Source organism: Ochotona princeps, chromosome 19, assembly GCF_030435755.1.
Source record: "Ochotona princeps isolate mOchPri1 chromosome 19, mOchPri1.hap1, whole genome shotgun sequence".
NCBI classification, from domain to species: Eukaryota; Metazoa; Chordata; class Mammalia; order Lagomorpha; family Ochotonidae; genus Ochotona; species Ochotona princeps.
Window position 1 is genome coordinate 32,318,623 of NC_080850.1, and position 12,199 is coordinate 32,330,821.

The 12,199-nt window shown below is 43.8% G+C and overlaps 1 long non-coding RNA gene across 5 annotated transcripts in view; it reads right to left on the reverse strand.

Annotated features, from left to right (window-relative positions):
* Window positions 1–12,199, reverse strand: part of LOC131482590 (uncharacterized) — a 109,368-nt gene that overhangs the window by 62,668 nt on the left and 34,501 nt on the right. The window contains exon 4 of one of the 5 annotated variants that reach the window (XR_009247133.1): window positions 95–195. The exons of the other annotated variants lie outside the window; for them this stretch is intronic. This is a non-coding gene — a long non-coding RNA (uncharacterized LOC131482590). Of the gene's footprint in view, window positions 1–94; window positions 196–12,199 lie in introns of those variants that run through there. 5 annotated transcript variants of the gene reach the window in all.

The following is a 12,199-nucleotide window of genomic DNA, read 5'->3' on the forward strand; positions in this document are numbered from 1 at the left end:
CTGTGCAGCTCCCTGCAAATGTGCCTGGGACGGCAGTGAATGATGATCAAGTCCCGGGTTCGTGCCACACACATGTGAGACCCAGATGGTGGTCCAGCCTGGCTCAGCCCTGGCTCTTGTGAGCTCTTGGGCAGTAAACCAGTGGGAAGATGATTTCTGTGTATCTCTCTCAGACTCTCAAATGAATAAATATATCTTAGGGAAAAAAAGAGAAAAGAAAAAGTCCATAGATATTAAAACACAGTTTTTTAAGAATATTTTCAATCCGTGGTTGGGCGAGTATGTAGATGTGATGGAACCTGCAGACCTCAAGCAGGCCTGTCTGTGTTTTAAAGATTAATTTATTTTTATTGCAAAGTCAGACATACAGACAGGAGGAGACAGAGAGAGGAAGATCTTCTGTCCACTAATTCAGATCAGAGCTGAGCTGATCCGAAGTCAGGAGCCCAAAGCCTCTTCCGGGTCTCCCTCACAGGTGCAGGGTCCCAAGGCTTTGGGCCGTCCTCTACTGCTTTCCCAGGCCACAAGCAGAGAGCTGGATGGGAAGCAGGGCTTCCGGGATATGAACCAGCACCCATATCGGATCCTGGCATGTGCATGGCAAGGACTTTAGCTGCCAGGCTACTGCATCAGGTCCCAACTGTGTTTTGTTCTCTGTTGCTCAAAGGGCCTCCTGGTCAAGCATCTGAAATAAAGAGAGACGGAGTCTCCTCTCACATAAACCTGAGGGCCAGGATTGCAAACTAACCCTCTTTAAGAGCCACTGGCAGGATGAGTAATAGGGAGCAGAGATGGCTCCTATGTCAAAAGGAAGATAAATGTACCCTCATACTTAGGAGGACATTGTGATGGAATGCCTGGGACAAGGTAGCGTTTTTCTTTGAAATGCCATGAGACAATAAAAATAAAAATAGGCCTTCCACCAACTTGAGGGCACAGGAGAGAAGACTTATTTTTTCTGTGTCTAGTCCATGCTCAGAGTGGCTGTCTTAGGCCTCAATTCATCACAGACTTGACAAACATTTTACACATGTCTACTAAGTAGCTGTCTCTGCTCTCATGAAACTTAGAATCTTATCAGGAAGAGACACAAACAGACTGTAAATACAAACCAAGAAAACTTTTCAGTGCCAGTTAGGCTGGCACTGTGGCTTATCATATTAAGCTGCTGTCTGAGACACCAGGATCCCAAATGGTTGCTGGTTCATATCCTGGCTGCTCCATTTCCAATCCAGCTCCCTGTAATGGCCTGTAAGGCAGTGGAGAATTCTCCAAGGCCTTGGAACCCTGTAGTGTGGGAGACCCAGAAGAAACTCCTGGCTCCTGGCTTTGGATGATCTCAACTCTGGCCATTGTGGCCATCTGGGGAGTGAGCCAGTGGATGGAAGATTTCTCTCTGTCTCTCCTCTCTCCCTATAAAATCTGCCTTTCAAATAAAGATAAAACTTTAAAAACAAAACAAAAACTGATCTAGATTGCAGGATTCAATCATGTTAAAAATTTTCATCTTTATGTTGACAGTAATGAGAAGTTATGAAAGAGTATTTCATTTGGATTTATTAATCTTTTTCTTAATCTAATTTTATTTGAAAGAGAAAAAAACAGACTGAGAGAGCTCTGTTGCCCACTAGTTCACACTCAAAATACCTGAACAGTCAGTTCTGGTTCAGGCAGAAGCCAGGAGTCCAGAGCCTCATCCTGGTGTCCCACATCCAAATACTGAGCCATCATCTGCTGCTTCTCAGGGTGCATGTCAGCAGAAAGTTGAATCAGAATAAGACTCAGGGCCTGGCGCCGTGGCCTAGCGGCTAAAGTCCTCCCCTTGAACGTGCCAGGATCCCATATGGGCACTGGTTCATATCCCGGCGGCCCTGCTTCCCATTCAGCTCCCTGCTTGTGGCCTGGGAAAGCAGTCAAGGACGGTCCAAAGCCTTGGGATCCTGCACCCACGTGGGAGACCCAGAAGAGCTCCTGGCTCCTGGCTTTGGATCAGCTCAGCTCTGGTCATTGATGCCATCTGGGGAGTGAATCATCGGATGGAAGATCTTCCTCTCTCTGTCTCTCCTCCTCCCTTTACATCTGACTTTCCAATAAAAATAAACAAATCTTTTTTAAAAAAAAACAGTAAGAATCAGAACCAAGACATAAACCAGGCACTCCAATAGGCACATAGTCATTACAAGGGGAGTGTTACTTGCTGCACCAAATGCCCACCAGTATTGAAGGGTTTAAACAAGGTTTTAGCATGATCATATTTGTGTTTGAAAAGATTATTCTAGTTACAGGAAAAATAGATAGGACAATTCTCTCTTGAGGCTGCCTGCACTAACATCTGAGTATGTGCTATCTTTCTGTGTTTTAATAAATATGGCTCTTTCGTTCACATTTTATTTTTTTTTTAAGATGTTTTTATTTTGGGGACCAGTGCGGTACCTAGTGGCTAGTCTTCTCCTTGCAGGTACTGGGCTACCATATTGAGTACCAGTTCTAATTCTACTTGCTCCATTTTCCTTCCAGCTCCCTCCTTGTGCCTGGGAAAGTAGTGGAATACGGTCTAAAGCCTTGGGACCCTGCACCTGTGAGGGAGACCTGGAAGAAGCTAAAGGCTCCTGACTCCTGGCCTCGGATCAGTTCAGCTCTGGCCATTGCAATCACTTGGGGAATGAACCAGAGGATGGAAGATCCAGCAGCCAGGAGCTTCTAACATGTCTCCCACGTGGGTAAAGGGTCCCAAAGCCTTGGGCCTCTTCCACTGCTTTCCCAGACCACAAGGAGGGAGCTAGAAGGAAAGTGGAGCAGCTGGGATATGAACTGGCACCCATATGGGATCCCAGTGATGTAACGTAAGGACTTTAGCCACTAGACTACTACTCCAGGCCCGAGGCCAAAGACTGTGGTGTTTATAATTGAGCTAAAGATGTCAAGTGATGCCTTGGGACACGTGGTCCTCAAGGAGGACAGCCTGGGGTCACATCCTGAGAACACAGACAAGCCACTTAGGACAATGGTTCAGGAAGTGTAGCCCTTAGAGGCAGGGTGATTCCTAAGGCCCTCTCAAGGATGGGTTAAGATTCTTTTCATAATACTATACAGTATTATTTGTACTTTTTAAAATTAATTTTACAGAGAGGGAAAAAGAAAGAAAGATCTTCCATCCATTGGTTCACTTTCCAAACGCTGAAACAGTCAAGTGGAGGGCTCATCTGAAGCCAGGAGCCAGGAGCTTCTTTCAGGTCTCCCATATGGGCGCAGGGTCCCAAGGACTTGAGCTATCCTCTGCTGCTTTTCCAGGCCATTAGCAGGGAGATGGATGGGAAGCGGGATGGCTGAGTCTTGAACCATGCATCCATAGGAGATGCCAGCACCATGGGCACCAGCCCCTTATTTATCTCTTTTATTGTGGTGACATTCGCGCTGGTGGTATAAAAGCAATAGTGGGTTAAACAGCTCGCACTATGGTCCGCATCAAAGCAGTGATGCTAAACTATGCCAGTTTAGCCACACATGTGCACTTCAAAAGATTCCACATCCACTTTGGAACATTCTTGATTACATAGTAAAAACGACAAATTTCTACTAAATCTCAATCTTGAGTACATCTTTTCAACATTCTGTCAAGCAAGACAGGAAATACAGAGTACTTACATTACATCCCTAAGTATAATGATCACCTCCAGGGAAGGCATTTCTGCAATTGTTTGAGTTCCAAGCTGAACTAGCCTCTTTTTTCATGAAATGCCATTTTTACTTGAAAGAATGACTGAGAGACAAATTATGATTATTCAGATTTCAGTGTTTGGCAGATAGTTTCCCACAAATGAACAAAGTAAGCCTGTCACTTCAAGGAAAATAACTGACAGCATTTGTTGCCAGTGATAAAATTTAAACTTCCAGGAGAAAAATTAGAATTTGGAACATGGTGTCTGCCACCATGAACTTGAAAGTTTTCTGATACTTGAAAATTTATCATGGTAATGTGATAAATGTGACTTTTAAAGACTGTATAGTGAAATGCATCAATATTTGAAAGATCTGTATCATTCATTGGGTCTGTATTTTCCAAATGACCAATGCATGACATTACAACATCTCCAAAATTCAAGATAAACCAATGGATTTTAATGTCAGAGTAGAAACTGACAGGTACTGTTTCCCATTCTACATTGCAACTGCCTTTAAAACACTATGATTTGGATGCAGCATTACAGTAGCCTAGTGGCTAAAGTCCTCGCATTACTTGTGTTGGGATCCTACATGGGTGCTGGTTCATGTTCTGGCTACTCCACTTCCCTTCCAGATCCCTGCTTGTAGCCTGGGAAAGCAGACCAGGACGACCCAAAATCTTGGGACCCTGCACCCAAGCAGGAGACCTGGGAGAAGCTCCTGGCTCCTGGCTTCAGTTTGGCTCAGCTCCAGCTGCTGCAGCCAGTTGGGGAGCGTATCAATGGAAGGAAGATCTTTCTGTCTTTCCCTCTCTTTATAAGTCTGACTTTTCAAGAAAAACCAATAATTGTTTTTTAAATGAAAGAAAGACACTATGATTTGGAGTCAGTGCCATGGTATAGTAGGCTAACCTTCTGTCTGCTAGCGTCAACGTCTCATGTGGGTACCAGTTCATGCCCAGCTGATTCACTTCTGATCCATCTCCCTGTTAATGTGCCTGGAAAAGCAACAAAGGATGCTTCAAATCCTCAGGTGCCTGCACCCATGTAGGAGACCAGAAAAAAGCTCCTGCCTCTCGGCTTTGGATCAGCTGGACTCCAGCCATTGCGACCATTTAGGGCATGAACCTGGAAATGAAAGATCTCTCGCTCTCTCTTTGTCCTTCCTTCTCTCTGTAAACCTTCCTTTCAAATAAAAAATAAAATCTTGAAAACAGAAAATAAAGCAGAAGAATATATGAAAATCTAGATCTTTTTCTATTAAGCCAGATAATAAATAGAGTTATAAAAATTAAAAACATGACAATCTTACCAACATATGTTGGAGCAAAATATAGGGGTTTTCCCCCATAAAAGTATGTTACTCATGTTACAATAAAATGATTTATTACCATTATTTTTTAAGATTTATTTATTTTTATTGAAAAGTCAGATATATAGAGAGGAAGAAAGACAGAGAGAAATATCCTCAATTCAATGATTCACTCCCCAAGTGACTGCAAGGGCCAGTGCTACACTGATCTGAAGCCAGGAGTCAGGAGCTCCTCCAGGTCTCCCATGTGGGTGCAGGGTCACAAGGCTTTGGGCCATCCTCGACTGCTTTCCCAGGCCACAAATGGGGAGCTGGATGGGAAGTGGGGCTGCCGGGATTAGAACCAGCGCCCATATGGGATCCTGGCACGTTCAAGGTGAGGACCTTGGCCGCTAGGCCACGGCGCCGGGCCCTATTACTATTATTTTATATAGCTTAGCTTTAACTTCTTAGTTTCCACTCTTGGTACAATAACCACTAATAGATTTAACCATATAACAAACACTCTCGGAAGTATAAAAGAATCCTGAGACCAAGAGTTTGAGAACTGATTTAACAACTCCTATATCTGGCCCTTGCAACAAAACAGCTTATAATTAGGAGTATTTCCTATTTTAAAGTATCTCAACGGATAAGGACACATTATGATTTACAACCACAATATTTCAGAGCTCTAGAGAAAGATTTCCTCAGTTCCTAAGAGTCTCATGGAATTCCCCATGCAAGAGCCCCTATCCTGTCTTCCTCACCTTCCACCAGAAATGGCTTACATAATTTGGTCAAACCCACCTTATTCATCATGCCAATCCTCCATAAGCACGTTAGCCCCAGGATTTTTTCAAGCTGAAACTGGTCAGAAGCAGTTTTGGGTGAAGGGAGAATGAAACGGGCAGATAGGGTCAGGCCTTTTTCTAAAACGCCAGCACATCCAATTTGTTGAGTATTTTGCATGAATTTCCTCTTGAGTTCACAGGCTTCTAACTCAGCAGAATTAAAATGGAATGAAGTAATTAGAGCAGCAGCCTGTGATGATGTTCTGGCACACGCTGGAAATGTGGGGCAGGGGGAAAGAAAAGAGGGAAGAGAGTCTGAAGGCAGAGGGTGAGGAGAAAGACTTCCTCTTGGGTGACAGCTCTTTGGGAAAACATTTCCTAACATCCTTAGTCCATACACCAGCACTCACACCTCAGATCTGCTTCTCAAGAATCTACTTTGAGTCTGGCCCTTCCTTATCGCCCTTCCAAGTGCTGCTTTCAGACACTGCCAGGTGCTGTGTGCTTCTACTCACACTTTTTCTGCATCATGGCTCTTTGTGCTTCTATACCTGTATCTGTTACACAGCATTAAAACAGTTGCTTACATGTTTAGTTCTCCTGAGATAACTCGTTCCCGAACTTCAGGATTTCATTTCCACCCTAATCCCTAAGCAAATTGCTAACTCATAATAAGACTTTTTCTGTTCTTCAGACTGACTGCTAAATTAGTTTCAACTTACAGGGCTTAAATCACAAGCAGAATGATGCAGTGCAGTTATTCATGTTACGTTGAAAGCAAACATGTGATTGGCTAGGGAAGATAATTTAATGGATTGGTACACAGGCTATTTGTACCTGGGTCATGCAAACTCTGACTGCCTAATTTCAATAAAAAATTGGTGGCCATATTCAATTAGCCCATAGAAGACATGGCCAGAGGCTCCTTTCCTTGGGACAGCCTTTTAGGGTTTCATCACCTTTTCCTGTTACATCTGCTGGCACCTTCTGTAGACCTGCTGCCACTGCTCCAGAGACCAGCCCAGATCCCCCAGGCTGAGGATGGCTAGAACACCAGTCACCTCCTCTGTGTTGCCAGGAGCAACAACCTTTGTCTAGAAGGGGAGACTGCCAAATCCTGATCTCAACTTTTCCCTTCCCCCCACTTCTGAGTCTAGGGAGGGCAAAGCGGTATGACAGCTTGCTTTTCTCGCAGTTATGTCCAGTAAAAACATGTGTTCTGAATAAGTTCTTTATTAGAAGAGAAAAGCTGGCTTCCACCTCTGGAATGAGGAAATTAATCTTCAACCAGTAACAATACCCAACACTCATATATACACATTCTTTTGGAATATGAAAGAGGATTGCTTAAAGTTCATTTTACCAAGAGTTAATAAACAAGCAAGTAAAAAACCCAATGACAACTAGAATTACTACAAGCATTTTTTGAAGAAAAAAATATACATAATAACTTCAAAATAGCAAAGGGCTTTATACTGAATATATCTAGCTTTATTTAAAGACTCACTGCATTGTTCTTGGTGTCTTATCAGCATGAAGAAGCAATGAACCAGAGTCTGCGAAGAACAAAATCAGCCTGTGAGCTCTTCCAGGCAGCGAGTGGCACTTTCCCATCAGGTATTCCCGGGACCTAACTCAGAGTCAGGCTTACATTAAGTACTTACCACACAGTTGTGGAGGGAGTAAGGATAAGAAGGGAGGAAGGAAGGAACTCCCTATTTGAGGAAAAGAATAGGTGACGGACGTCAAATCTTGTTACACTTGGGACCATACAAACAATTGTCTCCATCAAATTTCTACTCTGTTACCTCTTTAATATAAAGCAAGTTTTTGATTATCCTACTTTCTTAGTCACAATTTTCTTTGTATTTTTTATAAAGATTTATTTATTTTTATTTATTTTTATTTTTTTAAAGATTTATTTATTTTTATTGCAAAGTCAGATATATAGATAGGAGGAGAGACAGAGAGGACGATCTGTCTGATGATTTACTCCCCAAGTGACCACAACGGCCAGTGCTGAGCTGATCCGAAGCCAGGAGCCAGGAGCTCTTCCAGGTCTCCCACGCAGGTGCAGGATCCCAAGGCTTTGGACCATCCTTGACTGCTTTCCCAGGCCACAAATGGGGAGTTGTATGGGAAGCGGGGCCGCCGGGATTAGAACCGGCAACCATACGGAATCCTGGTGCATTCAAGGCAAGGATTTTAGCCACTAGGCCACCGTGCTGGGCCCTTTATTTATTTTCTATTGGAAAGTCAGATATACAGAGAGGAGGAAAGACAAAGAAGATCTTTCATCCACTGGTTCACTCCCCAAGTAGCTACAATGGCTAGAGCTGAGCCAATCCAAAACCAGTAGCATGGAGTTTCTTCTGAGTCTCCCACACGGGTGCAGGGTCCCAGGACTTTAGGCCGTCCTCGACTGCTTTCCCAGGCCACACGCAGGGAGCTGGATGGGAAGCAGGGCTGCCGGGATATGAGCCAGCACCCATACAGAATACCAGTGAGTGCAAGGTGAGGATTTAGCCACTAGGCTATAGCACCGGGCCCTTTTGGTCACAATTTTCAACAGTTCCCCACTGCCTGTGCAATCAAGTCCAAGCTTCTTACAACACATTACCCAATGCCTTTACAGTTAATCTTCAGCCTTCCTTTCACAGGAAGCTCCTTACCTCTACTCACAATAATCCCCCTTTGTCCCTGTTTATGCCTTATCTTCTATTCTCCCTGACTAGAACCTGCTTCTTCACTCCTTCTGGACTGGCTAACTCCTGACTCATCCTTTAAGATCTAGCGTCTTCACTCTCCTTAGTGTTAGCTGTGCTCCCCTTTGCCTCTGAAACCACACAATGCCTTCCAAGAGCAATAACCACCTTATGATTTCTACCTGTCTCTCCTAAGACTGGCTCATGAAAGCAGGTACTGTGATCTGTCACTATTGCATCTTCAATATTTGGTACTGTTAGCAAATAAGTGGCTAAAAGGGAAAAAAAAAACAATAAGCCAAACAACCAATCCCCCCCCCTTCCTGGGAAGTCCAGAGGTAGCGGCAACTCTGGAATAAAATAATTTTATTTTTAGGTTCATAACTAAAGGATTTAAAAAGCAGTCTGAAACAACTCCACTCACTGACCAGAGCCCCACAGCAACTGCTGTAACTCTTAATGCTTGAGGCATTGCTGAAGCTGAGGCAAGGAAAATTCAGATTATTTATCAAGTCACACTGGAATGAGCATTTGACCTAGTAATTTAGATGACCATATCTCATATCAAAGCACCCAGGTTCTAAGCCTGACTCTTGCTTCGGTCTCCAGAGTACTGCTTGTGCAAACACTGGGATGCAGAAGTGATGGCTCAAACACTGTTTTCTTTCAATCCAAACTGAAGACCTAGACTAGATTTCCAGCTGCTGGCTTTAGCTCTGAAACTGGCTTGGCCATTGCAGCCATTTTGATGAGTGAACCACTGGGTGGAAACTCCCTTTCTCTGTCTTTCTGTCTTTTTCTCCCTCTGCCTCTTAAAAAAAAAATCCGAGTGGCAAGACTGGCAGCGGTTCATAACTGGTGAACTATCAAAACCACTTGAGCAAGAACCTCGGAGCATGCCCTACATCCGGGACCTGGGGTGGGTGGGAAACTGGGTGGGCCTTCTCCCTTAATATCCCCCTTTAAACAGGAAGGAAACAATACAGAAATAATAGTCTTACCCACTTTCCTATAGCCCTTGAACCTTTTTACCCTAATTAATTATGTAAAGATTGTCAAAATTTTTTTTTAAATTAAAAAAAAAAAGAACAACAAGAAAAAATCCACAATGCACGTGTTTGGTTTGGCAGTGAAATCACCACTTGAAATGCCTGCATCGCATCTGGAGTGCCTGATTCAAGTCCTGGCTCCTCTGCTTCTGATCAATCTTCCTACTAATATGTAGCCTGGTCGGCAAGACATGACTGCTCACGTACTTGGGTCCCTGCCACCCACATGAAAGTCCTTGACTGAGTGAGTTACATGTTCCTGGCTTTGATCTGGCTCATCCCTGACTGTTGTGATCAATTTAGGGAATGAACCTCTCTCTGCTTCTTTCTCTGCCTTTTAAATCAAATGAAATCAAAAGAACATTTTAAAAGTCACTTACACAAACCCATTTACCTTTACCTTGAAACCACTAATACCAAGAATGCCAACAGGAGCCTTGGTATTCAGTGAAGAAAAACACAGTCTATGTTCAAAATAAGTTATTTTTTCTTGTTGAAATTAAAGTTGTAGCTGAAGATGAGTAGAGTGTGAGTGTGTTGATCACTCCCACATACTCACCAAATATAAAATGTGGGAAAACATAAGATCTCACCCTTGAAACCATCCTTTCTATGGTCTTTCTCTTCTTGTTCCTAATTATTATTATAAATTTAATGAGTCACCCTTCATCAGCTCCATACTAACTTTTTCCCTATCTTTTAGCCATTAGACTAAAAAAAGTTGAGCAGATGTGTTTCTTGACTTTAATATAACGTGGGCATGGCTAACACTCCTCATCATCCTGCCTTCTGAGAGATGAACTCTGATGGAGGGAAGATAGGCCCCCTTGATCTGTCTTCTAACGCTGTAAGAAAATGTCTGAGGCTGGGTGATCTATAAAGAAAAGGTATTCATTAGCTCACAGTTCTAGAGCACAGCACTGGTACCTGCTCACTCAGCTTCTGCTCAAGGTGGTGGGTTGTTCACCTCAGTACAGAGAGACAGAAAGGGAAAGGACTGGTCCAGAAGGAGCCAATCCAGTGAATCCAGTATAATAGTCCACTCTTCCTTTATGTATATTGGAAAGTCATATTTACAGAGAGAGGAGATACAGAGGCAAAAGACCTTCCATCCACTGGTTCACTCTCCATATGGCTGCAATGGCTGGAGCTGAGCTGATCTGAAGTGAGAAGATTCCTCCTAGTCTCCCATGCAGGTGTAAGCTCCTAAGGCTTTGGGCCATCATTTACTGCTTTCCCAGGCCACAAGCAGGGAGCTGGGTGGGAAGTGGAGCTGCCAGAATATTAATCGGCAGTGGAAGATGGCCTAAATATTTCAATCCCTGACATCCACAAGGGAGAGCCAGATAAGATGGGGCTCCAGGCTCTTGGCTTTGTTTTGGCACAGTGAAGCCTTTGCGGCCATTTGGATAAAGAAACAGTGAACGAAAAAAAGGAAAGAAAAGAAAGGAAGGGGGAGGGAGGGAGAGAGAGAGAACAAAACTAGTGAATGGAATATCTCTTTCTGTCTCTCTTCCTTTCCTGTATATGTGTGTGTGTGTGTGTGTGTGTGTGTAATTCTGTGGTATTTTGGAAAAGCAGATCAGATTTTACAGAGAGAAGGAGAGACAAAGAGAAATATTTTCCACCTGCTGGTTCACTCAAATGGCCTCAATGACCAGAGGTGAGTCAATTTGAAGACAGGAGCTTCTTCTGGGTCTCCCACTCAGAGTCCCAAGGCTTTGGGCCATCCTCTACTGCTTTCCCAGGCCACAGCAGGGAGCCGGATGGGAAGTGAAGCAGCTTGGTGACCTTATGGGATCCCAGCACTTGAAGGTGAAGAATTAGTCTACTGAGTCATCACACTGAGCCCTTTAAACACACGTACAACTTAAGAAATGATTTTTTTTTGAGAGGAAAATAACTAAAAGCAGCAGGAAGGAGCCAAAGAAGGAAGATGAAAGGACAAGAGTGAGAGTATAGAAGTAAACAACACACGGGAAGAGGGGGCCATCCATTAGCAGACATATTAATTTCACCTACAGTAAGAGCTGTCTTATGTCTGTGTGTGTGTGTGTGTGTGTGTGTGTGTGTGTGTGTGTGTGGCATCCTCTATATAATCCCAAAAGGTACTCAATAAGTATTTATTGATTCCAGCACTATTTATGGGCCAGACTTTCAAAGGAGAATCTAAGTCTCTAAATCATCAAAATCCTGGGATTATGGCATTCATGACATCCCTTAAATTTCTTCTGTCTCAGGCTCTCAATCTTGTGCGTTGAAGGGAGGATTTCACATTGGAGACCTTTTGAATCAGCAGGGTCTACCCCACAGGCAAAACTGTTCCCTGTGCTAAGTCTGTACCCCCACATGAAGGGCCGCAGACTTTGGTTAATTTGTCAAGCTGTCATCTTTGCCTGTTCCTCCTGCTGCTGGTAAATAACCCTTTTGGGCAGTATGCAGAGGACAGCCAAAGAAAGCCATGACACAAACGCTGGTCTCCAGTGCACACTCAGCCTGTCTGCCTTGGCAGGGGTGAACCTCCACAGAGGACTGCCATTCATTTCAGCACAGGGGCTACTTTCCCAGGCCAGGTCTGTCACCAGCTCCCTTCGTCTCCTTTAGGTGGCTACTTACTTAACCCATGTCTTCCCTGCTCTCTGGTTTCAAGCAGGATTTGCTTCAAGTACTCTGCTATGCTAGTCTCCTTGATGGCTTG